Source organism: Bos grunniens, chromosome 9 (genome assembly GCF_055505025.1).
Source record: "Bos grunniens cultivar Pamir isolate PY7600 chromosome 9, Bosgru_T2T1.0, whole genome shotgun sequence".
Lineage (NCBI taxonomy): Eukaryota > Metazoa > Chordata > Mammalia > Artiodactyla > Bovidae > Bos > Bos grunniens.
The window spans coordinates 60,346,069-60,373,686 of NC_141173.1; the positions used below are offsets into that span (position 1 = coordinate 60,346,069).

The 27,618-nt window shown below is 42.3% G+C and overlaps 1 pseudogene; it reads right to left on the reverse strand.

Annotated features, from left to right (window-relative positions):
- Positions 1–24,359: 24,359 nt before the first annotated feature.
- LOC147365999 (U3 small nucleolar RNA-associated protein 14 homolog A pseudogene) lies at positions 24,360–26,877 on the reverse strand (annotated as a pseudogene).
- Positions 26,878–27,618: the final 741 nt, after the last annotated feature.

A 27,618-nucleotide genomic window follows, 5' to 3' on the forward strand; every position in this document is an offset into this window, starting at 1 on the left:
TCTCCATCTCTCCTGAATTCCCCATTTTTTTTTTTTTTTGGTCAGTTAAGAAGAGACGAGCTTTTTTCATAAATAAATAAATAAATCACCCAGCAAAAGCTTTTGTGTGACCTGTCTCCAAACTCCAAGTCTGTGTGAAAGTCAGGTAGAGAAGGCTGTCTCTCTGACAAGCAGTCATTATGTGAAGGAGCATTTATGTCACCGGACATGAGCTACAAGTTGATGATTGAGGAGCAATGTTCTTGATACAGTTTACTTTTCCTAGAATAAGTGTTCTAATTAACTCAAGGAAAAATTATTTCAAATCTCTGACTCAAAATTCAATCCTCCATCAGTTCATTTGGCTGCAGATTAATTTGCCCGAGGACAAGCACTTCAGCCAACCACCCTTGCAGATCTGAAACAAGTGAAGAGGAACTGGGATTGGCAGGCAGCCCTTCTCTGTTGAAAGTCGGACCTGACTACCCTCCTTTTCTTGAGGCAATAGTGATCCCTTCCAGGGGCTTCACAAAGATCTCAGAGAGAATTCTTCTTCACATGCTTTGGGATGGGATCAAGGTAGGCTTTAAAAAAACAAAATTCTTTTCAGGCAAAGCAATCTGTCTCAGATGTTGCCATGCAAGAGCCGGTTTGAATTGCACCTCATTACGAAATCTCCCCAAGCCTGTGTCAGTACAGCTCCATCAATTGCCCTGGCCTCTGGTTCTTAAATTGTATCCATCCCTTACATCAAACTAAGAGCTAAATTTTAGAAAGTTTTTCTTAGTCATTTGTATCAACTTACTGCCTCAAAAACTTGCAAAATATAAACATAGCAAATTTTTCTTCATCTTTGCTTATTTGAAGGGTAAATATTGATTTTTTTTTCAGCCATTTGGGTCATTCAAGCAAATTTCCTTTTCTCCAAATTAACAAACAAATGGAATAAAAATTGACTCATGCCTCTCCCAACCCTCCACCTCCTAAATAATCTGAAGTTTGAACAGCAGTGTCCACAGACCCACAGTGCACACCACTGAGTCCGTCAGGGACAGACTCAGCACCCAGGAGCTACGCACATGTCACAGGGCGTGTGCCAAACGAAATTGCTCACAAAGTAAAGAGCTTTTAAAACAGAGCAAGTTGATGCTTCTAAAGAGCAATGTATATACAGAATTATGATACAGTTTCTAGGAAGACTGGAGGTCTGCCCCCAGGGCCTCACACCATCTTCCTTAAACTTCCTGAAATGCCACCATTAAACACGCATGGCTTTAAGTTGACAAATCCTTATAGTGAAAATATTTTATCAGTGATTTCAAACACTTGGGGATCCTGGAATGTTTTGAGAATCAAATGAAAGTGGTGGATCCTTTCTACAGAATAAGGGACATAGATCCCCAAATACAGAATCTTGCATATAATTTTAGGGGTTCATAAACCCAGGTTAAGAAACCCAACTCCAGTGGCAGCTGATGTAATCAGAGATTTTCTCTCCATATGTAACTGAGATAAGCCATTGACAGAGAAAGTGGATGGGGGGATGTGGGGGGATGACGGAGGAACAAGGTCCACGAGCATAAATGGAGCAAAGAACAGATTTTCAGGAAGAAGGACGGGCAAAGAAGAAACTCCACCTCATGCACGTCTTAGAGCCAACTTGGCACATATGTAATGTGCTTTTTAAAAAGTTCTGTTCGTGGGACAAATTGAGAGAGTAGCATTGAAACATACACATTACCATATGTAAAATAGATAGCCAGTGGGAATTTGCTATATGATGCAGGGAGCTCAAACCCTGTGCTCTGTGACAACCTAGAGGGGTGGGATGGGGTGGGAGGTGAAAGGGAGGTTCAACAGGGAGACATACATATACCTATGGCTAATTCATGTTGATGTATGGCAGAAACCAACACAATACTGTAATTATCCTCCAATTAGAAATAATGTTTTAAGTTCTGTTGTCATGATTACTATGACATTATTCTTTTCATTGAAGTATAGTTGATTTACAATGTTTCTGGTATACAACAAAGTAATTCAGTTACATATAATATGATATAAATGTTCTTTTTCAGATTCTTTTCCATTACAGTTTATTACGAGGCATTGAATAGGGTTCCCTGTGCTTTACAGCAGGTCTTTGTTGTCTATCTATTTTATACATAGTAGTGTGTTTTTGTTAAACCCAAATCCCTGTGACATTATTTTTACACTTATTTTTCAGATGATGACATTAAGCCAAAGAGGCGGCTTCTGCCCAGGCACACTGTGAATCTTTGGCAGGGAAGCTTTTATAGTCCCTGGTTGTTGAGCTAAATCATAAGCAGTCAGGAGGTGATCCTGAAATCAGAGCTGGATGAGGAATCTGTGTGATGCCCTCACTGCCTGTTCTAACAGGCATCATGCATCTTACCAGGGACAGCGTACTTGAGAGGGAAGAGAGTGGACACCTTCCTGGCACTTCTGTTTTCTAAGGAGGTTGTCAAGAGTGGAAGGGCAGTAGTAATAGCATTAGTGTGTGATGCTGAATTTTTTATCTGTAAAGAGAGGCTTCTAAGAGTACAACAAAATATCATGTTTGTATGCTTTCGGATAAATTACTGAAGAGTCATAAATCCTGTTCTATTTTCTTATTTTTTTCAGACACAAAAAGATTACCTTGAAAGATATTTAAAATCAGAGAGCTTGGACGAAGCTAAAGGTTCCGTGGAAGTTATGCCCAAGAACTGACATTACAGCATTAACCCTTATCTTTAGACTTGGGTCATCCCTGTTATCTCATTGTCTAAATGTACCAGAAGCTTCTTTTCTTTCCTTTAAAGATTTAGACTTTTACAAAGAATTTTACAAGTTCAAAGCACAGAGCACTGTAACTCGGCCGACTTGTGATATGTTCCACCTTCCCCCGGCCAGTGGAGACTGAGAACCTTTTAAGACAGAATGAGTTCGATATGTGAAGAGAGAATGAAAGAAAATTCTACAGCAGCTGCCCTCCCCGAGAGCTGTGGCTGGGAATTCAGCAGAGAAGGAGATGCGTGTGCTGCAAATAGAAACTCTACTGAGAAGAAAAACCAAGACTCCGTCTGCCTTGTGAGATCCCGGCCCATGTCGGTTGGAAGTGAGGCCTATGGTGAATCCTTGGCCCAGAGATAAACACAGAAGGATGCAAAATTAAGAGCAACCTAAGCAAAATGGGGAGTAATTTTCATGAGATGACAGGCCCTGTTTGACTTAGATAGCTACTGAGAAACGGAGAGAGTCAAAAGGAATGGCTATGCTGGGAGAAAGCGATCAAGACACACGTGTCAGAGAGGTGTCACATTGATTCAGACAGACTGTAATCTTTTTCCCTTTTTTAAAAAAACATTGATAGAGTGGATAGTTTGATATCCACTCTGAAACTATCAATTTAACAGCCACTGAAGCACGGAGTAACGAGATGTCAGAGTTTTCCAGTCAGCCTTCAGGCTTGTTGAAAGTTCTACCCATGAAAGAACTGGAAATTGGAGGGAGGAAGGAACAGCTAGATGGTTTTTTTAAAAAAAGAAACACAAAGAAGACATGTGAGATTCATCTTTTGCAAGCAAGAAAAGTCTAAAACAAGGAATAGAAAGTCTAGCATGTTGTAAATCGTAATTGAAGGAGATGCTAATCGAGACTCCATTTAGAGGAGCAAAAACTTATATTTATTCCCCTCCTAGCTGAAACTGTTTTGTCTATGTATAACTGTACTTCTTGGATTTTATTTGGGATTTAGAATGCTAAAACAGAATTGAATTGCTCTTCAGACCAGAGAGCCGTGGACAGTTGGTACAAAGTAGGTTAAATGGCCCCTGAAAATTCTAGAAAAGGCTCTGCAGCAAACCTTGTTATTTCTGCAGACAGGCCACCCCTCATCATCATGAGGCGTCTCAAGTAGGGCTGATGCTGCCATCTGGCCCTGCAGACACTGCCCAGGAAAGGAGCCCAACGAGGAGCCCTCATTGCTTAATTATAATCACAGGCAAACGCTCACCAAGAGAAAGTAAGTGAGAGGGAAAGGTTTCAATTCCCCCAGAGAAATACACTTCACACACTGACCATGCGCAGGAGGAAACTGTTTCTTCACTGCCTGGAGAGAACAACACACAGTCTCACCAGGCTAAGGTGTAGCTGGGGCACCAAACAGTGAGTGCCTCTGTCATTCTCTTTACTGGGCAAATAGAGCTGCTCTCATGTAGTTCAACAAGTGCTGTTTTCCTATTTCTTTCTTTCAGGAACTAGAGATTATGAGAAAGAAATCAGAGAACTAGACTTGTGCTCTGGGCTCTGGTTATCAGCAACTGCCAGTAGAATTCAGAGTCCGGGGGACAGAATGCTTCAGCTCCCCCATGGACTCTCCAAGGAACATGCCACCAATCAGTGATCCCACTCGCACTAGCTCTGCTTGGACTTCGTGGGCCAAGACATCACATTAACACCCTCATCTCTGCAAAATCTCTTCATATCTGTATTGGATGAAAGCAAATCTTCTGGACAAATTGAAGGCTCCATAAGGTCTTTATGTTTTCAGATATCCATAGGCTAATCCAAAACACAGAACAAGCAAAAACTGAAAGAATATTCTATTAATTGCATGAGCCTTCTCTTAGGTTCCCTTATTCAGCTTGCTCTGCAACTGAGGTCTATGCCTAGATATTCACCAGTCTGATTATTTCCTCCTTGGGATTGAGATAGAACAACAGTGTGTAGGATGAAGAGGCAGAGAGGACAGGGCCTAGTTATGTCCTAAATTAAAAGTGAAAGGATAGATATTTCCAATCTCTTCATCTTTGTCTTCTAGTGATGTGCACAGAGCCCAACCCCTTCTTTTGCTGCCCAACATAACATAATTTTTTAAAAAACCAAAAATATCTCATCCTGAATCTTTTTCTTTACCCTCATTATCATCACCTTGGAACAGTAATATCATATAGAAGGAAGTAGACCCAAGATACCTAGGAATTTTAATATGATTTTTGGACTAACTGGATGTAGGAGGTGGAGGAATAGCCTGGAATCTAGGCTGAGTTCTAGATTTCCAGCCAGGAAATTGTTTGAATGATGGTACTACTACAGAGACTAGGATTACAGAAAGGATATCAGGTTGGAAAAACATAATGTGGCCAATTCTAGATACTTTGAGTCTGAGGAATCAGTGAGCAGTCTGGTAGGCTAATGAATACAGGCTCCAGAATTCACAGCCATTGTCTAGTAGACAGAATTAGACTTAAGGGTCTTTGACATAAAGGCGGGAGAATGAATGGGATCACCCAGTGGGAATATAGAGTGGAAACCCGATTGGAGTCATAAGTCTTGGGAATACCAAAAGTATGCAGCAAACAGAATAGGAAGAAACCACAAACAAAGTATTTTCATTAGAATAATGCCAGCTATACCAAATCTCAGAGTTCTAAATGATAAAAACTTGTTTCTCATGCATGTATTTCCAGTATAGATACCCATGGTTAGTAAACGACTTCCATGTGGACATTTAAGAACCTCACATCCTTCCTTCTCGGCCAGCTGGGAAAAGATCAGGAGTAGAGGGTCAGATGGGAGGTTTGGGGCAGGGGAGGGGGCAGACTTGGAAGAGGCATATATCACTTCTACCCACAGTCTGTTGTCCAGAACTCCATTTCATGACCACACCTAATTCCAAGAAATCTCAGAAATGTCATCTAGCTGTGTGCCCAGAAGGAAAATAGAATGGACTTGGTGGGTAGCCAGCCATTCTCTTCTTTGGAAAACTAAGAAGAAACAAAGAGGTAAGCAGAGATTATAAAGAAGTGTTATCTCAAGAGTCCAGGGGAAAAAAAACTTCCAGAAAAAAATGTATTTTTACACTTTTACTACTGTATAACATTGCGGGGAATATCCTCTTAGTCACCTCACTTTTTTGTAATCTGCTCAATTACTTCCTTTGTAAAGGAATTGGATTATAGGATCTCATGGGATGAACATTTGGACTTATAAATTCAGTTTGGGCACATTTTTCAGCAACTGCCCAATGTTTACCATCCTGTAGACCCAAAAAGTGATCTGGCTAACAACTTTGGAGGTAATTGAAGGTAATCTATAGAATTTCTCTTCAGAACCACACCCACCAGCTCAATTTCTTTTTCCACCAATGCTGCAATCAGAACCTGCTCTGGCCACCTGTTCTTACCATCATCCCTCAGGTATCTATCTATATATCCTTAACACCAGTTCCACCTTGGCCCCTTGCCTCTCCACCATTGCACATCAGTCCACCATGCCCCCTAGAACCGCTGCTTCAGAACGAGTAAATCCTCTGCATCTTCAGCTCTCCTCTAGCATTTCCTTGATCTGTTTTAATTAAAACCTGAACACTCTCTAAGTACACTGCTTCCTTTATGGTCTCCAAAACAGTCAGTGTTTATAATCTCGTACTGTATCTACCCCAAGATTAGAGAGTTCTTTTTACCCCACAGAGCCCTCTGGCCATTGTGTGTCAACCCTCTTTAAAAAAAAAAAGGTAGGAGAAAATAAGGGAAGGAAGAAGGAAGGAAGGGAGAAAGGGAGGTAGGAAAGAAGGGAGGGAAACATTCTCTAGCTCCTTGAGGCCTCGACCTTTAGCTATATCATCCTGTCCTTCTATGTCAAGTCAATTTCACCAAGAGTGAGGTGACAAGTGGGATCTTTCCTTTTTTCCCAGGATTGACAAGTAAAGCCAACTGCTGAGATCAAAAAGCACCAAGTAACCCAACCAGCACTCCTGGGAGCTTCTTCCCTCCTTACCCCAATCCCCACCCCATTTAGAGTTCAGAATAGCCCCTCTCCCCTTCAAGGCTGGTAGACAGGAGCCTCATGCCACCAGATCTGGCACTATAACAACAGATGCCAGCAGTGATATAAAGAAGGGCTGAAAGGGGTACACAAGGGCTTTTGTGTGGTTACCTGGAGGAGTAAAGTTGAGAAGGAACAATCCTCTTGTCTTCCTCCCCATTATCAAGCAGTAGGAGAATATTCTAAAAGTGCTCTTTCCCTTTAAGTTCAGGAAAACGTAATCTGTGCTCACATCCACTAAGCCAGGGACTGATGATTTTCTATGCCCTAAATGAGAAGGGCTAACAATGCAGGACTCTGGTTGGAATTTGGAAACAGAAGCAGAATAGAAATGACAGAGTTGCGAGAGGAACTGGGAGGCAGGATGAGAAGGTGGGCAGACTATATTCTCACCATTTTTGATGTCAAGGAAAAGTGAATTTCCATGGCTAGAGTGTGGTATAGATACTGCAGAAGATGTTAGCAGTTCCACAGTCCACCCCCAGGACAGCAGGCTAGTTCAATGCTATCTCTACAATAACTTTCAAAGATATACCCCAAACCTGACCTCTTCTCTGAGCTGCAGATGTGTTTGTTTATTTCTTTATTTAATTTCTCCACTCAAATGGCCCAACAGCAGCTCTACTAGTTTGCTAGACTTGCTGTAACAAACAACAACAACAACAAATTGTTGTCTCACCATTCTGGAGGCTTGAAGTCCAAGATCAAGGTGATGGAAGGATTAATTCTTCCCAAGGGCTGTGAAAAGTGAAAGTCACTCAGTCGTGTCCGACTCTTTGCAACTGCATGGACTGTAAATTGCCTGGCTTCCCTGCCCATGGAATTCTCTATGCAAGAATACTGGAGTGAGCGGCCATTCCCCTCTCCAGGGGATCTTCCCGACTCAGGGACTGAACCTGGGTCTCCTCCATTGCAGGCAATCCTTTACCATCTAAGCCACCAAGGAAGTTCACGTGCTGTGAGGGAAGGATCTATTCCAGGCCTCTCTCTTTGGCTTATGGATAATGCTCTTTTCCCTGCCTCTTTTCACATCATCTTCCTTCTGTGCATGACTTTCTCTGTTGCCAAATTTCCCCTTTTTATAAAGACATCAGTCATGTTGGATAGGAGACCCCACCCTACTCTAGTATGATGTCATCTTAACTAATTATGCCTGCAAAGACCCTATTTCCAAGTAAGGTCCCTGAGGGTTGGGACTTCAACATATGAATCTGAGGGGACACAATTCAACTCACAAGGCCTCACATTTGCCATGTCCCCAGTTAATCTCAGGACCTCTTCTCCCAAACCTGATCCTTTCCCAGTGTTCCTCATCATGATGGATGATACCACCAGCCAGCCAGCCAGCCTGTGAGCCAGGCCAGCCATCTCCTGCTTTGTTTCATCATCTGCCACAAATTTTGTCCACAAATTTTGTTATATCCTCGTATGTCCAAATATTTCTAGAATCCATCCACTACTTTCTTCTATATCAGCATCTTCCCTCCAAGCCACCATCATCTCTCTCCGCCTCCTGCAATAACAACTTGATTGGTTGTCCCCTTCAGCTCCCAATATTTTTTTTTGAAAAGTACAAGTCTAACTGTGCCACCATTACCATCACTTAAAATAATTAAATGGCTTTTCATTGTCCCTGAACCAAAATTCTTAACACAACTTATGAGGTCCACAAGTCAGGACTTTTACCTACCTTTCTAGTCATATCCCTTCCACATCACTCTCTACTTCTGGCACCATACTTCACTTTTTATTTATTGTCCTTTACCATACTTAAGTTTTTCAAGCTTGAGTATGCCAAGCTTCCTCCTCCACACTCGTATACACACTTCTCTGAATAATCTTCCCTCTGTGGTCTTTCTCCACTATCCATATTTAGTTAATTCTTACTTTTCATTCACTCAAAGAGTCAAAAAATTCTAAATATTTACTATGTGACAAGGCTCTGATCTAGTCACTCAAGGCATATCTGTGAGCGATCCATTAATTAATCCATTAATCCAGTGTGTGCATGCTAAGTCACTTCAGTTGTGTCTAATTCTGTGCGACCCTATAGACTGCAGCCCACCAGGCTCCTCTGTCCATGGGATTTTCCAGGCAAGAATACTGGAGTGGGTTGCCATTGCCTTTTCAGGGGGGACCTTCCCAACCAAAGTATTGAACCTGCATCTCTTGTGTCTCCTGCACTGGCAGGCAGGTTCTTTACCACTAGTGCCACCTGGGAAGCCCAAGTAGTACCAACAGTGCATGTGGACAGACTGTAAACAATACATCTAGTAACTGGATTAATAGCATATTAGAGAAAGATAGGGCTTCCCCTGTGGCTCAGCTGGTAAAGAATGCGCCTGCAATGCGGGAGACCTGGGTTCAATTCCTGGGTTGGAAAGATCCCCTGAGAAAAGGAAAGGTTACCTACTCAGGTTTCTGGCCTAGAGAATTCCATGGACTATACCCATGGGGTCGCAAAGAGTCAGACATGACTGAGCAAATGATAAGGAGAATGATAAGGGCTATGGAAATACAAGAAAAGTAGAGCAACACAGGAATGAAAGGAGGAAGGGGGAGTATGGGGGTTACAATTTTAACTATGGTGGTTAATACGGGCCTTCCTGAGAAGAGGAGATTTGAGCAAGGATCCCAGGGAAGTGACAGAGTTTTCCAGGTGGGTATCTGGAGGTAAGAACATTCCAGGAAGTGGAAGCAGCCAGAGCAAAGACCCTCAGAAAGTAGCATACCTGGCATATTTGAGGGCTAGCAAGGAGGACACTGAGCTGGAGCAGCGTGAATAAGACAAAGAGCTGGAGAAGTGGAGTCACGGTAGGACTAGAGTTGGGGGTGGGGAGCAGATCATGTAAGGCCTTGTAAATCTTTGTAGGAACTTTGGCTTCTACTCTGGATAAAATGGGAAGTTTTCATAGGGGTTTTATTCGCAAATGAGAACTAAGATCTGATTTAGTTTCAAACACATTAATTTAGTTTGCTCTTTGAAAACAGACTTTGAAGGGTAAAGATAGAAACTGGAAGACCAATTAAGAAACTGTTAAGTAATCCAGGCAGGGGACAATGATGGTTCAGAGCAGAAGTGGTGGATGGTGGTCCCGGGTCTTAGGGTGCCACTTGGCAAAGGGACAAAATCAGTGTGCACTGGGGAAGATTAGCATGTAAGAATTACCATATACATTACCAGTATCCTTCCACCGAAGACCCTTCCAGTTCAAAACACTGTGCTCTTCTGTGCCTCTTTGGGGGTCATGTAAGTGTTTGAAGTCCTTTGTCCCCAGTTCTCACATGCCTGGCTTTCTGGACTCAGCAGAGGACCAGGGGTGCTCACTCTGCATCTCTCCTCACCACTGCTTACCTACCCAGCCTGCTAAGCTGCACAGTTGATTTAAAATGACTCCTCCACCTTCTGACTTCCTAACTTTTCCTCTCTCACCAGAGCATTGCTCACAGTTTCCTGTTGACTCACTTTTCACTTTCTCTTCACCTTCCCAGGTCTGGGTTGAGCAGGAACTGCATCTTACTCACTCTGCCCTTCTCTCCACGCACGTTCCTGGAGCTGCACCTTCTCCGCTGTGTCCCTGCTCAGCCATCGGTCTCAGTCAGGGAACGCCTGCTGCTCCAGCGGCAGCCCAGGGTCACCATGTCAGCATTCATTCATTCTTTCTCTGCTTCCTCCCCCATAGGTTCCTTTGTCTGCTTTCTCTCTCCTCTCTTGTGTGAAAATGACCCTGAATTCCTTGTTTTTCTCCTTTATTTTCCCTTTCAACCTTTGACAGTTTCTGCTTATTTGTGTCTCCAACCTCAAAAATACATTTGTTAACCTTCCTCCTGCCCTTTCTTTGCGAGGACTTGACTTGCTTATTCATCCACAAGCAATCGCCAAGGAAGCTAGATAAGTTAGTGTGGGCACCGAGCTCTCTGAATGCCTCTTATCAACCCTGGCAGCCCTGAAAAGCGAGGCACCACAGAATGTTACTTCTCGACACTTAAAGGCAGGTGCCCAGCTAAGAGAATTTTGTCCCTGTACTCCCAGAAGAGGATTAAGGACAATACAATAATATTTCATCTAGAACTCTAGAATAAGCAATGTTACCTTTCCAGAAAACAACTATGAACTGGGGAGAACGTAAAGAGGTCTCTCACTGTCAAAACATGGTGTGAATTCCAGGCACTAAAGCTGAGGCATGTGACCCACGGTAAAGTCACCTGGGATTTCATCGTCACCCATTTATGCTTATTTTTGTGTATTCTCTACAGTGGGGAATCAGATGTCCAACCTCATAGTCAATTAGAAATAGCAAATTTGAAGAAAGGAGATATTCTACCTTAGGCAAGAAAACTTACAGCAGTGAGAAGAAATAGTATACAGTCCGGCAGGAGGAAAACAGCTATAATAAATTAGCACTTGAACCGCATGGAAGAGTGGGGATTGTAGGTTGACAACTCTGTCACAGAAAAGCTGCTCAGATACAAGGTGTAGCTTTTTGGCAATTATGACCTAAGAGAAAGAAAAGAAAGATATGGAGATGCTGGGGTGTGGCAGGGAGACAACAGCAGTGGATCTGAGATATTACACGAGGGGCTTTAATGTGCAGGAAATGATTCGGTGACTCACACGCTCCCCATGTTTCGTTTTCTCCGAGCCCACATCCCTACATCTACCATCCCTGCTCCTCATTCTGGGCCCAGTGGTCTTCTCACCAAATCACAGACTTCAGAGGTAAGAAAGAGAGTATTAAAGTGACCTCCTCTCATGGTGGGCACCATCTGCCCCTCATCCCTTTAGTCCAGCCAGAGACCTGGGTACCACCATGCAGCCCACTAGGATGTCCCACCTAGACTCTACTGTGCCTTCCAACACAGCCAGCAGTGATGAGAGTCTACCAGGAGCTTTCATGAAGATAATAGCATCTTATCTTCACTGTGACCTATGGGGGAGATACCACCATCCCCAAGTTATAGAAGAAACTGAGATCTGATAGAAGAAGAGGTCAGACTGAATTCAGTTCTATTGAGGCAAAGCCTGTGGCTGTTATGCTATCTCATGCTACCCCAATGTACAGACAGCCATAATCTATGTCCTATCCATACCCCAAATTACTTGATCATTGCAATTCAAAATACATTTTCTCTATCCCTTTTAGAGAGCCAAAACTTATATTTTTAAAGTTTCTTGGTATTGTCTTTCTTATAAAAATGATCCAAGTCTAAGATCTGTAATATAGGTGTTCACGATTCAATTACAAAGACTTAGGAAATTTTTCAGTACTGCTGCACTACAACTTACGTACCTCTAAGCTATTTATCTATGTATTCAGCAAAGCATTTTTGGAAAGGCCTTACATTTTTGGTGATAAATTATTTTCAGATGATTCCCAAATGAATTAGCCTAGGGTCATGGGGTCATGGAGTATATATTATCTCCCTTTACTGGTTTAATGAAACTTCACTTGTCCACTGGAGTGTTGACTTTGTTTGTATGTGAACGATGATCAAAATCAGTAGAAGACTCAGTGAAAACAGTCACACTACAACCATTGCAATGACTACCCATTTTGCACCTATTCTTGAGGAGTTGTCTCAAAGGCACTTTAATGAGCTCAGTTGTTTAGGTTGATGTAAACATAAAGAAGTGAGAAGGGAGGACTCATTTTAATAGATTCCGCAGTGTGCACCTCATGCCAGACTTGAGCATTTCTCATATTGGGGGTCTAGAAATCACATTCTTGGTGATTATCCAGTTGGTCAGTTTCTACATTCCCCCCAGCACTCTTTTGATCTTCTTCTACTGTAACTGATAATGCCTCAGTCTTCTGCAAGATTCATGTGTGTGTATGTGTGTGTGCTCAGTCACTCAGCTACTCAGTTGTATCCAACTCTTTGCAACACCATGGACTTTAGCCCACCAGTCTCCTCTGTCCATGGGATTTTCCTGGTGAGAATACTGGAGTGGGTTGCCATTTCCTCCTCCAGGGGATCTTCCCAAGCCAGGAATCGAAGCCATGTCGCCACTGTCTCTCGCGCTGACAGGTGGAATTCTTTCCACTGAGTGAAAGCCCTCTGCAAGTTTTACTCTGGTTCAAGTGACAATTATTCACATGATTGTGAATAGCTGTTTTCTCCACAATCTGACCTTCAATCATATTCTCAAACACATCCTTCCCAAGTTTCAGAAGGGAGCAAAAGAGTGGCTAGGGGATTCCCCTTCTTGATGTTCATGTCATAAATCATTTCTGTGTTGGTTACCTATACCCAAGAAAAAAGCTGTATTTTTCTCAGTATGGACAGCTCTCCAGAGTCTGTAGTAGATGGATGGCCAACACAGAGGGGCACTGCACAAGGCTGACGCTGTTTTCCACTGCTTATAAAGCATGGTGGCAAGTCAGGCATTTTAAGTCATCCTGTAAACCCCAAGGAAATGTTCCCTGACCCACAAAAATGGCCTGTGAACATTAACAGAAACTCCTATTCAAACATAGTAGTCATGAAATGGAAGTGAAAAGGCAGAATAATGAAGTGCAGCAGGTTCTTTTAATAAATTTTTGCTCATTCATTCAACAAATATTTTCTAAGCAATTACTGTATGCAAACCATACTCTTAGGAATTGGGTTGGGTGACTGGTCCAAGAAGAAAAGCAACAGATTCGTCCGTGTGTCAGGGTCCAGTCAAGAGCACAGAAACCACATGGGGTATTCAGCAGGGTATCTATCACAGGAAATTGGTGACTCCAGTGTTGGAGGACTGAAAAGACCTCTCAGAGGGAAGAATGAGGTAACACGGGCTTATTAATTACTGGAAGTAATATGCATCTCAGGCTGGGGAAACACAGGAAAAACTTAGAAGTTGGAGGAGGCACCCCTCAAGCTGGGCTTGGTTATCTGCCCCTCAAAGAGCTGGGGTTGCGATGCCTGAGATGAGAGCTGGCACAGTTGCTGCCAGTGCCTCTGAGAGACGCCAGGAGGTGGGCTCCAGAGGCTGGACCCAAGTGCTGCTGATGAGGTGGTGGGCCATCCCTGAGACATGGCTTTCAGGAACATCAGGCAAACAGGAAGGAGAAGGTCCCTTCCGGTCTCTCTCCTGGTGTCCTTAATGACAGAGCCTAACAGGAGGAGGTATGTCATTGGAGCAGAGTGAGGAGGGTGCATCTCGAGCTGAGTGTGTCCATCACTTAATAACTGGCATACGTGGCTTCTATTGTCAAATCTAACAGGGAAGATGAAGCACGTGTGCAAATGCAAAGTTAAAATTAATAAGTAACCTCACAGTTGTATCATGTAGGTGTCATGAGGAGAACATACTTATTTCCAAGTTGGGAGATGAGGAAAAACTTTAAGGAGGGAATGAAATCTTACATGAGATTTGAAACACAATAAAGTCTGAATAAATTGAAAGAAGATAAAGAGAACTTCAGGCAGAAGGTACAGGGTGTCAGGAAACCACAGAGACCAACAGATTGGGAAGTAGGCTGGGAAAATATCATAGAGGGCTTTGAATTGCACACTAAAGAATGCTCTGGATTTTTAAACACTTGAACACTAAATTCTGCCAGATTGTTTGAGTCCCTGGTGATAATATTCAAATTTAGTGCAGGAAGTTGGGACATCTTTCCAGGGTGACAAGAGCCCTTACAATAAAGTAGATTGCAAGGCCTCTCAAAAATCAAATTTGTAGCACTGTAATTCTACAGTACCAGGCTCTCCAGGAGTAGTCAGTAAATTAAAGAAGTGCTAGACATTTCACTAAAGTCGGTGTGGTATTTAGATCATTTGCAGTTCATTTTTGGCATGGCCTAGAGGTGGAGACACTTCCCATATAAATCTCTGCCCAGCCGCCACGTGCACAATGGTTAGAGTGACACACCAGCTGTGTGACACAGTCATCTGTCATTCCTGAACACAGACAAGATGTCATCCGCTCTGTAAATAAGTCTATTTATTTCCCTGTTGATGGAAGTTACTGCATTCAAACAATGTGCCTTCAGCAACAAATTCCAGTGGCTGGGGGTGGGAAGACAGAATCAACTTGGGGTTGGCGTTATTTGTTTGAATCCATGGTGTGATGTGCAGGTAAACTGGCTCAGGGGGAGAGGAGGAAAGCCTTGATCGTTAGTAGTGTTTGCTGATTTCTGTGGTGTACATATATTAATACCATGGCCAATTCCAGGCTAGCAATCTGACATCACTAACCTTGAGACTGGGCAAAAATGTGCAAAATCAACTCTCGCAGACCGAGTGAGTTAGCTCCAGCACAGTGCTGGTAGGTGTTAGATCGAGGAGGAAATGATATGAGGCAGCCAAGTAGAAATGGCCTAGAAATTAGGATGATAATTAGGCTAAGGGAGAGGAGAGACATAGATGCAGGAATCAATAGCTCTTCCCAGAAGTATTGAAAACCCTTGGAAAGGTAATCCTAGGGGAAGAGAAGACGAAAGAGGTGACCAAAGATGTGCAATCATGGTCACCTGTCTCCCAGGTGAGGCAGTTTCTTAAATTCCCTGACCACTTTGTTGAGAAAAAGCATTTTACCCTCCCAAAGTCCACCTTAATATTTTCTAAAGAACTTAGGAAGGACTTCCCTGGTGGTCCAGTTCAGAATCTGCCTTGCAATGCAGGGGATGTGAGTTCGATCCCTGGTCCAGGAAATAAGATCCCACATGCCGCAGGGCAGCAAAGAGGCTGTGTGCTGAAACTAAGACCCAACACAGACAAATAAATAAATATTTTTTTATAAAGAACTTGGACAAATAAATTGTATCTGTTAAAATTTCCGAGGCTAAGATGTAATTTCATACAAGAAATGAGGCATATGCATAGCTTCCATTTTTTATTCTAGCCATCAAATGTTTTCCCCATGACTGGGAGAGATGTCCCATTTCTCTGTACTGAATAGGTCAATAGCACAAATAAATTTGTTCTGTAGAATTTCTGATGCATGGTGTGACAGTCTTATGTAGTTGTTTGCTAATTGCCTTGTTCACAAGCCTGAGTGTGGTAAAATATTTTATTCAGCCATAAAAATAATGACATTAAAAATTAAGTTAATAATGATTAAAATTAAGTATTAACCATTCAATTAAATTTAAAAATAAATCCAGGGACTTTTAATTCTCCTTACGGAGAAAAACAAACTGAGTTAATAAGCTTGACAAATATTTAATAAATATTTAACGTCATAGCCACATCCTACATGAAGAAGAAAAAAGTTAAAATTTGATATCAAAGGTTATAAAACTGTCTTACGGCTGAGCTCTTACAACACCCTTGAGTTAAACTAGGATGCTGACGGAGAGTAAGCTTGTGTTTTCAATCAAAAAGAAGGCATATAAATGGGAGCCAGTATTCGTGCTGATTTTCAAGAAACCGATGAGGTCTAATCAGTTTCTCACAGAAAACAAGGGATTTGAGTGCTGGCAAGTTCTTAAGCTCTGTGCCATGCTCTCCTCAAACACAAACGTGTGAGCACACACAGACACAAGGACAGCTGCAGCTGAGCCTACAAAGGTAGGGGCTGGAGAAGGGATGCTGCTTTGCAACCAATGCAGCTGCCCACCTTGAGCTGGAAGATCGCCGCATGCTTATTCTGCCACCTTGTGTGATGCACACATATTACAAGACAAAACATCTTCAGACACTTGTTCTATTAGCCCTTATGATGTTGGCTTTCTTCCTTGAAAAAAAAAAAAAAAAGAACGGTCCTATTTCAAGGGTTACCACCACCAAATCATTTGTGCAACTGAAGAGCAGTGATTTGACTCCCCAGATGTCCTTATCTTAGGAGTATTAATCAGTGAAGCTAGGGCAGAGAGGCTGGCCCACGTGAAAATACAAAAAGATAGGTTTATAAAGATGTGGGAATGGAGGACTTTTCTGGTGGCTAAGATTCTGAGCTCCCAATGCAGTGGCTCCAGGTTCGAACCCTGGTCAGGGAACAAGATCCCACATGCCACAGTTGAAGATCCTGCATGCTGCAAGGAAGATCAAAAATCCCTTATGCCACAACTGTGACTCAGCACTGCCAAATAAATTAATTGGAAAAAAAAAAAAAAGATGTGGACATGCTGTTTCTGGGCTCAGCTGACTCTTGGTCCTGGGAACCCCCTGGTGGAAATAAGGTGGAGCACAGGGGACCATGATGCTTATTTGGAGTCCCCAGGAGAGTCATGGGTGGGTAACCATCCCACTCACCACATCCACCACCATGCAGGCATTGAGGCCAGCTCCCACACTGCAACTTCACTGTACCTGCATCTATGCTTAATAACAGCAGCAGGGACTTGGAACCAGATATTCCAAATGACTTCCTGACCCCTCTGACTCAACATAGGAGGATCTACCCACCAAAACTGAGCTGCACTTGGAATTGAGAGACATTATGAACTGTGGAGCCTGCCTAACAGGGACGAGGTTACATCTTCCAGACCATGCATCCTGGACAAACCTTTACTGAGAGTAGGCCAGCGGTCTTCAGGCTGGACATGAAATCTTGTCATTCTTGTCTGTTTGGGCAAGGCAGCTGAATCATATATACTTTGGTTCCAAAACGAGTGTCAAATTTGATTCCTGGCACTACTGAAATGCTAACCCTATCTTAAATACAGCCACACAGGAGTAATGCTATTTATATCTTAAATGCATGTGTGCTAAGTCAGTTCAGTCGTGTCTGACTCTTTGTGACCCTCCAGACTGTAGCCCTCCAGGCTCCTCTGTCGATGGAATTCTCCAGGCAAGAATACTGGAGTGGGTTGCCATGCCCCCCTCCAGGGGAATCTTCCTGACCTAGGAATCAAACCTGCATCTTTTATGTCTTCTGCACTGGCAGGCGGGTTCTTTACCACTAGTACCACCTGGGAAGCCTATCTCAATACTTGGAAAATATTATCACTTTGAATAATATTGTTCTCCCTTCCAAGTGATTTATTTTCTGATAAAATTACTCTCTTGATTCTCACAACCATCTCTGAAATCCCATAAGTTGTCAAAAATGGTTTGCAATGACTTAATTAGAAGTGTTGTAAACATGCACAGAAAACATTTCTCCAGAGGAACTGTGCACCCAGGGGAGCCAGCTCTGGCACCTGTCAGTCCTGGGTCTGAATCCCACCTCTGACTCTTCAACAGACTTCTCTGATTTCAGTGTAAAAAAGACATAATATTAGCTATGTTGACAAAGTTTCCTGGAATATTGGCAGTACTATATTAGAGCACATGGAAGAAGCACACCGCTCAGTCATGTCCAACTCTTTGCGACCCCATGGACTGTAGCCCCCCAGGCTCCTCTGTCCATGGAATTCTTCAGGCAAGAGTACTGGAATGGGTTTCCATTCCCTTCTCCGGGGGATCTTGCCAACCCAAGGATCAAACCTGGGTTTCCTGCATTGCAGGCAGGTTCTTTACTGACTGAGCCACCCACATAGTAGGTGGCTGCTCCTAATTCTATAATAGCATTCAAGTGTGGTCAAAAGAGAATTGCAGGAAGAGAGAGGGAGACCTGAAATATATTATGCCTGACACTTAACGATGCTGATATGCTTAAATCTTATACACTGATATTACTGAGAAAATAAAGGGTGTTTTCCTTCTAATCTTATCATTTATTGACAAGGATTTAACAGGGATAGTATGCTGTGTTATGTTGTGCTATATAGTACAATGAAGTTCATCAATGGAATGTCTACTCAAAATTAACTGTGACATCACTGAAAGCACTATGGTGATTTACTGGATATTTACATGATCATATTACCAGAGCTGTCTGTAGCAGAAGACCTCAAGTTGCTTTATGTGAGGAAAAGATGAGGCTGCTGCCCAACCTGATAAATTCTATCCTTCAGAGTAATCCTATCAAACACAGGAGCAAAAAGCTGTAGAAAGAGATTTTATTAAGAGAAAGCAGCAATGAGCCATCAACCTTATTTGCACATGATCACATTCTGCCTCTACCCTTAGGACTGGGTCACTCAAGCTCTCAAACCAGGACCCACTTCAGATTGGGGGAGAGAGGGACCTTTTCTGACTCTTCTAAGGAACTGACAGAACTTCTGGGTTACACAACAGTCATTAATCCTCACCCCCAAGTAAAAATGCCCTTCTCCAGGTTTTTTTTTTAATTGGAGGATAATTGCTTTACAATATTGTGTTGGTTTCTGCCATACAACAGCATGAATCAGCCACAAGTATACAGAGAGTCTGACATTCATCTCTGAGCAGGAAATCCAGAGGTGAGGTGAGAGTTGTCTACTCCCTCTGCCCTTTGGGACCTTCTCCCTCAAGGACAAGAACCAAGATGTGTTCTCTGTAGCCCAAACTCAGCACAGAGCCACATGCATAGTAAAGGACTGCTCACATTTATTGCTTGTATGATCGAATGAGCAAACTCTTAAGTTAGACACAAAGATTTCCAATCATTATCAAGGGTTAAACTTTTCTGTTCAGGAGAGTATTATTTTGCTTAATCTTCCAGAATGACATCTAGCAATCTTTTCAAACAGTTTCTGCCACCTGCTTCTATATTTGTTATCATCCATCTCTTTTCTGTCAGAAATCTTTGTGTTATATTTAACTGAGATCCTAAAAGAAATTTAACATCCCCTGATCAGCATCTTTTAATTAGCATATTGAGCTTCCCTGAATATAAGAGTAAATTTCAGTATTCATCAAAGCTACTAATACTGACAGTTGAAAAACACTAGAACATTAAAACAATTGACGCAAACAGAAATAAATTTTTAGAGAATCCTTACAAGATAGGAAAACAATAAATAATGACCAGGAAAAACTATTCCCATTTGTTTCAGAAATGTCTGTATCTTCATGCAAAATAATTTTTTAGAAACCCATGATCTTTCAATAATATACATCTACTAATTTGGTAAAGCATACAATGACATGTGGAGGGCTGAGAACACTGCCTAACACGCAGCAAGTAAGAGAACGTGTTATTATCTACAAAAGGTTTTTCCAACTCAAAAATATTTAAGGAGATGATGAGACTTTTAAAATAGCATTAGCAGGATTAAGAGCTAGATTCATTTGATAATTGAAGAATCCTAATCTGTTTTGCCTTAAAAAATGTAATTTAATTGGTGTTTCTGTTACGACAAGCAGACAACTAACCTGATCTCCATCCCTATGGAAAAGTGAAACCAGAAGAAAAAAAATAGGTTTATATTTTAAGGATTTGTACAAAATAAGGAAAAGAACATTATCAATATAAAGATAAATGAACACTAAAACAGGCTACCTACAATGACTGGAAGATCTGTTTCTAAGGATGTTTAATGAGGGTCTCAATGAGCTAAACTGAAAGTCTCTCCTCTTGAGGACATAGAATTGATGACTATGGAGAACCCTTCCTAACTCTTGAAGTTTAAGAAATGTTGTGATTGGCATGTAACGAAGCAAAAAGACCCCCAAAAGAATCTTAATTCTCTACAAGAGAGAAAAAAATATATAATCTGAGCATTAAAAAAAAAAATCACACGTAGAGGCAATAGAGATTCAGAGGAATCCCACAAACACCTGGACAGCCCTAAATGTACTTGTTCTGTCTGGCTTCTAGGAGCACCATCTTTACTGCACCATTTCCGCCTTCCTTTTGTCTATCTCACTATTGTAAGCAAGAAAACAGATCAAAGTATAGAAAAGTTCTTTTCAGGTGCTTGACAGAGCATGAGTCTGTGTATTTCAAATGATACCTGTCACAGGAATAAAGCATGCCAAAACACTGGCTGTACATGATCGTGCTTCCAAGCCTGAGAATAATAACCCCCAGATTAGGACTAAGCCAGCCAGAAAGCCAAGAAGATGGATTCTGAGCAGCTCTTGTTATTGGAAAAGAAAAGACTTTTTTTTCAGATTTACAGTCAAGACCAGTGGTTTGAGACCATTCAGGACTTGTCAAGCTGAACAATATCCCTTCATGTTATATTGGAACAAAGGTTCTGCGTGTTGTTTACGCAGTTCTAGAATGGTGCTTTCAAAGTGCAGACTGGGAACAACAGGATCAAAATTGCTTGGGAATTTGTTAGAAATACAAATTCTTGGGACTAATCCTGATCTGCCAGTCCAGAAATTCTGGAAATGGAGGCTAACAGTAACTGTTTTAACAAGTCTTCTCAATGATCTTAATGGCAGCTGAAGGTTGAGAGGGCTTCCCTGGTGGTTAAGACAGTAAAGAATCTGCCTGCAATGCAGGACACCTGGATTTGATCCCTGGGTCGGGAAGATCCCCTGGAGAAGGGAATGGCAGTCCACTCCAGAATTCTTGCCGGGAGAGTTCCACAGACAGAGGAACCTTCTAGGGTAATGGCACTGAAGTGTTTCTGAAATCATGTTAGTCCTCATCCTGAGCCAGAAGAATCATAGGATGAAAATTTACTCATCCGAACTCATTATAATAGAACACTCGTTCAGAAATTAGATGTCATGAGGAACCAAAGGAAGCAATTGAAATGGTTGAAAGGCTGAATTGGATAATAGTCCTCTGTGACTGAATTATAGTTCCAAAAAAAAGACACAAAGAATTGTGACATAATTTGCAATTAATATGTGATGCTTTTCTTACGAATTACGAGCTTCCACATGTTACAGCTGATGTATAACTAGGTGACATCATTGTGAAGTAAACCCTGAGATTAAACAAATGACCTGCTGAAAACTGAAACTGTTTCTGGAACAGAAAAGACACTGTGGTCTAAATCTGAGCTGTGTGCTCATATTAGTTCCACAATGGATGCAGAAGTTCACTAGCTGAATAGGAAACTGAATATATGTTGTGTCAAATATGGCCATTGAGTCTGGGTGATATCCTGATCACTGCCCTATTCATAAAAAAGCTGTCTGTTTGTTGAATCAAATACTGACACTAAAAACAAAAGATATGTTATGGAAACACACAGAGGAAAATAGAACATACTCTCTGACCACAACATACTAAAAACTAAATAATGATATGCTTAAATGAAAACTTCATTCACCAGAGGGAAAAATAGAACCATCTTCTGGAAAACAATTGGGTCAAGGAGGAAATCAATCTGTATAAATAAACGTAATTTTCTATATGTTTATTACTATAGAATTAAAAGGCTATATTTGGCGTGGTCTGAAGTAAAATACACTAGAAGATATACATAAAATTTACTTGGGAGTGTTGCTAGGAAACAACGTTTTGAAATAAACTATTTCCTTCAGAGTAGCTGAATCTGAAGAACAATGAAAAGACAGGAGAGATATTCTTCTCTTGGTCAGAGAAAACAAACAGCTTGTAAACATAAATCTCAAAAACAGTACATGAGGTTGACTCTCTGAGCCGTAGGCGCTGAGTCTCCAGGTATGACTGCTCATAGTCACACCCTGCGCAAAGTGATCCAGGACGGAAGAGGTGTTTCCGGTGTTTATTCTGAGTGCCTTCAGCTTTTGCAATCCAGTCTCCAAACTTGGGGCCACTTGTTCTCCTGGACTGCAACTTGCTTTGGTTCTTTTCATAGATTTGAGACAGAAACTACAGAATACTGTACCCAGAATTACAGACCAGTCCGTGTTTCCTCACCTTTAATCTCCCGGCCGTAACACCAAGGTCTTTCCCAGTATTGTCTATCATATGCTTTCAACCCTCTGTCAGCGGTGGGATACTCTGATGATCTGAACATTCTGGACTCAGAAGCCATTCAGACTGATTTGACTGTGGGCACCAATACAGAGAGGTTTTTGCCTGTAGCTTCAGCTAAGGCTCGGAGGGACATGCTGCTGCTGCTAAGTCGCTTCAGTTGTGTCCAACTCTGTGCGACCCCATAGATGGCAGCCCACCAGGCTCCCCCATTCATGGGCTTCTCCAGGCAAGCACACTGAGGGGACATGATCTGGAGGCAATTCCAGTGAGGAGTAGAGTAAGACAGGTGTGTTCTGACTCCTCTGAGGAGAGAAAACTTTTTCCCTCAGTCCTCTGACTGTATCTACAAGCTAACAGATACTGTAGTCTATAGTGACATGGAGTTATAACATTTTTAAAAATCTTAAATTGAATACAGAGGGAGACGTTTTTCTCTAACTTACTTACAGAGGTATTTGTATGGCAGGAACAAGCGGGCAGAACTTCAAGAGAAGAATACTTTAACCTAGCGGTTCAGACTACAGCCTCTGGAGCCAGACCTACTGGGGTCAAGTCCTGGCTCTCACTAGCCTCCCTGTGCCTTAGTTTCCCCATCTGTGAAGGGGATGATTAATACCTATTGCACAAGGTTCATTTGAGATTAATTGGACTAATATTCACAAAATGCTTAAAATGACGCTTGTCATGCAGGTGCTAAGGCATATCAGTCATGTCCGACTCTTTACAACCCCATGGACTATAGACTGCCAGGATTCTTTGTCCATGGGATTCTCCAGGCAAGAATACTGGAATGGGTTGCCATTCCCTCCTCCAGAGGATCATCCCTACCCAGGGATCAAACTAGTGTCTCTTGGGTATACTGCCTTGGCAGGCAGGTTCTTTACACTACCGCCAACTGGGAAGCCCAAAATGATCCTTGTGTGCTGTGCTTAGTCATTTAGTTTTGTTCGACTCTTTTCAACCCATGGACTGTAACCTGCCAGGCTCCTCTATCCATGGAATTCCCCAGGCAAGAATACTGGAATGGGTTGTCATTCCCTTCTCCAAGGGATCTTCCCAACTCAGGAATCGAACCCAGGTCTTCTGCATTGCAGGCAGATTCTTTACTATCTGAGCCACCAGGGAAGCCCCCCAAAATGATGCTTGGTTTAGTCACTAAGTCATGTCCTACTCTTGTGACCCCATGGATAGTAGCCCGCCAGGTTCCTCTGTCCTTAGGATTTTCCAAGCAGGAATAGTGGAGTGGGAAATGATGTTGGTATATAGTAATTTGGGCTTCCCAGGTGGCATTAGTGGTAAAGAACCTAACTGCCAGTGCAGGAGACTTAAGAGACTTAGATTCGCTCCCTGGGTCAGGAAGATCCCCTTACAGGAGCGAGTGGCAACCCACTCCAGTATTCTTGCCTGGAGAATCCCATGGACAGAGGAGCCTGGTGGGTTACAAAGAGTTAGACATAACTGAAATGACTTAGCACACACATAATAATTTACTTATTAATGGCTATTAAATAAATTTAAGGTGGTTTCAAGCAGACACTCTGAAGGCAGGAGCATGTCTCCTCTCACTGAGCAGATAAGAGATCAAACTTGTGGATGAGGCACAGTGACTATAGTAGACCTTGCTTCTGAGCAGTTGTCTTAGCCTATGAGACCTAGCAATTGAAATGAAAAAGAATGCACGACAGAGCCACAAATCTCAGGCCCATTTAGAGCATTTTTCCTGAGATCTTCAATAGGCCAGCTAGTAGTACAATTAAAGCTTATTTAGCTATAACAAAATGGTAATAAAACATATTAAGCTTTATGGATCTACTCATAGGCAAATTTATAGTCAAGGGTTCTTATTATTTACAAAGTTAAAGATAAAGGGAAAATATAATCAAGCTATCAATTTAGGAAAAAAAAAACACAAGGAGCTTCAGAAAACAGAAAGACATAATCCTTTTTTTCTTTCAAATAGATAAAAATGCCTTTATTTCTAAAATGTGGCTTAACTACACCCATGGTGTGCTAAGCTTGTTTTGGAATCATCTTGCAGCTCCAAGTAAAACCAGGCCAGTGGAGGAACAGTCGGGGCTATTGATTCCCGGCACCAAAGTGTCACTACTTCAGCAATTCAATCCACACAGTTATTCTCCAGATGTTTTTTGTGACGTATAGAGAGTTGTTTTGGATTCCTCTGTACTACAGAGGTCCGACCCTGAGGAAGACCAGCAGCCCACATCCTCTGCATTGATAGGCTTAATGATATGGCCTGGATTGGTGACAACCTTGGGCAAGGTCAGCTTTTGGAAGGCCCTCTGGGTGTTCCATGTAGATCCTATGGGGGTCTGGATGGTCCTTTCAAATTGTTGATGGTGTGTGAATGGATGCGGAAACACCTGCCCCTGATGAGCTGCTGCATGGCTGTTCCGCTTCTCATTGATAATCACGTTTGGCAGATTCTTGTCTTTCCTCAGAGGACCCTCAGGGGCTTTAATGAGAAACGGGCGTCTCTTCTTGGCGCTGGGCTTCAGGCCCATACCACCCCACTCGCTCCAGCCAGGCAGAGTCAGGTCCAGGTCCTTTGGCTTACTCGCCTCCACGGCTTCCCTCTTCTCTTTCAAGAAGTCTCTGATGACATCATCCCCAGCAAAAGCTTCCTTTATTTTCTGCCTTTGATCTGTCTCTTCTTCATCTTCCAACTCCTGTACAGTCATGGGAACTACCAAGGACTTCACAGAAGGCGATTTTGTGGTTAGGAGGTTCTGGAGATCAGTCATTTGCTCCTTCCTTTTCTTCTCCTTGGGGGCGCCAATATGATTACTTAGATTCTTCTCCAACTGCAGCCCTTCCACTGCAGTTCTGGGAAGTTCCTTGTTTTCAACACACCCTTCTCTGCCCAGCTCCTCCAGCTCGTCCAGAGTCCAAGCTCTCTTTGGCCTCTGCAGCAACATGGGCTCCTCTTCCTCCCTGGCAGGTTCCTCTCTCTGAGCTGTCCTCGCTGAACTCAGTTCTTGCTTCCCTGACTGATGGTTCTCCGTGATGAGTTGCTGAGACAGTGCCCTCAATTCGGACAGTAACTCGTGGCTGCTAGGATCCTTTGTTACACGTCTGTGCACTGACTCTGCCATGTGGTTGAGCTCAGACTTCTGTCTAAGTGATCGCCTTTCCTCAAATTCTTTCAAGAGAGTTTCTTCCTCCACCACTGCTCTTTCTTCCTCACTTTCAGAAGTCTCCTGGGCTTCAGGCTCCTCAACAGACTCCAGGTCTTTCTGGACCTCAGCCTCTTCGGCATCAATGAAGTGATTCCGGAACATCCAGGGATTCAGTCCATTTGCCTTTATCTGCACCCCATTCACCATGTCAGGGACAAGAGGTTCTTACTCTTCCTCCTGGCCTTCCTCCTCTTCCTCACTCTCAGAGGCCGCCTGGACCTTATGCGTCAGCACTTTGTTCCTGGCCAGCTGTTCCTGTATAGCCTGGTGAGCCTCCAGGTCATACTTGGCCATAATTGCCTTTGATTTTGCCCATTTCCCACTGTTCTGGTGCTTAAGGCTCATTCGCTCCATCATTCTGGCCTTGTCAAGTTTTTCTAGTTCTTCTAGTGCTGCACCAGGATTGACCTTCTGCAGCTTCTCAAAATCTTTTAAGGCTTGCTTGGCCTTTCCTTTCTTCAGAATTCTGTGATACTTTTTGCTTTTGATTCTCTTCTTTCTTTGAGCCCTGGCCTCGTAGTAGGATTGCAGGGCCCGGGTCCTTTGAAGCTCTGCTCGGCGCATCTTTACCTCTTCCAGGCTCATAGCTTTGAGAGAGGCCTTTTCCATGGGAGTCAGTAAAGGGTCTGTCACGGGCTGCTTGTTCTTATGGAGAAGATTTAAAATCTCCTGCTTCAGGGTAGTTCCTGCCTTCCAGCCACTGACCACGTGTTCGATGGAAGCAAAGGCTGATTGGGGCTTGCTCAGGGGAAAAACCAGCCGCTCTGCTTGCCAGTTCTTCAGAACAACAGGATCCCATTTGGAGAGGATTTGGGAGCTTTTATTGAATGCCACTTCTCTGTGGATCCGCTCAATCTCTTCTCTGTGAAGTGGTAACTCCACAGTCTTCTTCAATTTCACTCAATTTAGCTGCTTTTTCACAGCAGCCAATGAGGATGAAGTTTTAACAGGCTCAAGCAGATCTGAAAGGACCAGCTTTTCTCCTGATTCTTCAGAACTTAAACTGAACTCTGACACCTTCAGACTAGCCTCTGACCTCTCAGCCAATTTCTGCCTATCCTTTCCATTAAGTGAATTGATTGATTCCAGAAGCTTCTGATGCTTTCTTTCTCCATCTTTGTCCCCTTCATCTTCAATGGTGCTCAAGGGGTAGTCTTTTGGCAGATCCTCTAGTTCATTCTGTTGGTTCGAAGCCAGAAGATTGTTCTCCGCAACCTGGTTCGCGCTCATCTCAGCAGCCTGTCTCTCACATGGACCAGGAGCAGAAGTTTAAAGGCAAGACATAATCCGAATAAAATCAGAAATTAAAAAAAGAAACATAGTAGAGTTAATAAATTCAAGCTTAGTTCTAAAAAAATGAAAGGCAAAAATGGCACAATTAGAGAAAATAAATATTAAAAAGTGACAGAAAATATTTGAAAATTATAAAGTACACCATGGATAATTATAAGCAAGTAAATTAAGCAATCTCAGCAAAACAGACAATTTTCTGGAAGAAAAACATAAATTACCAAAACTGACTTAACAATAGAAAGAGAACCTGACAAGAGCAATGCTGGTGAAATTATTGATAGAGTTATTAAAGAACATCCCCTATAAAAGGCTTCAGCCCATTAACCAGGGAATTATTTCAAACGTTCAGGGAGCAAAGAATTCCCATGCTGAATATAAACAGTTACTGTATTGAGGAAAAGAAAAACACTCACATTATTCAATGGAGTGAATATATATCCCTGATACCAAAGTCTAATAAAGTTAATATGAAAATTAAAATCATAGACCAATTTTACCTATGAATATAGAAATAAAAATACTAAGTATTGTAAAATATTAGCAAAGACAATCCAGGGGGTATTAAAAAAATACCAATTCCAAGTAGTTATTATCCTAGGATTTTAGAGGGTTCAGTATCAAGGAACTTTTTATTTTATCACAGTAGTAGGCTAAATAACAAAAACTAATTTGTTCAACAGGTATTTAAAAGACACGTGATATTCATTCTAT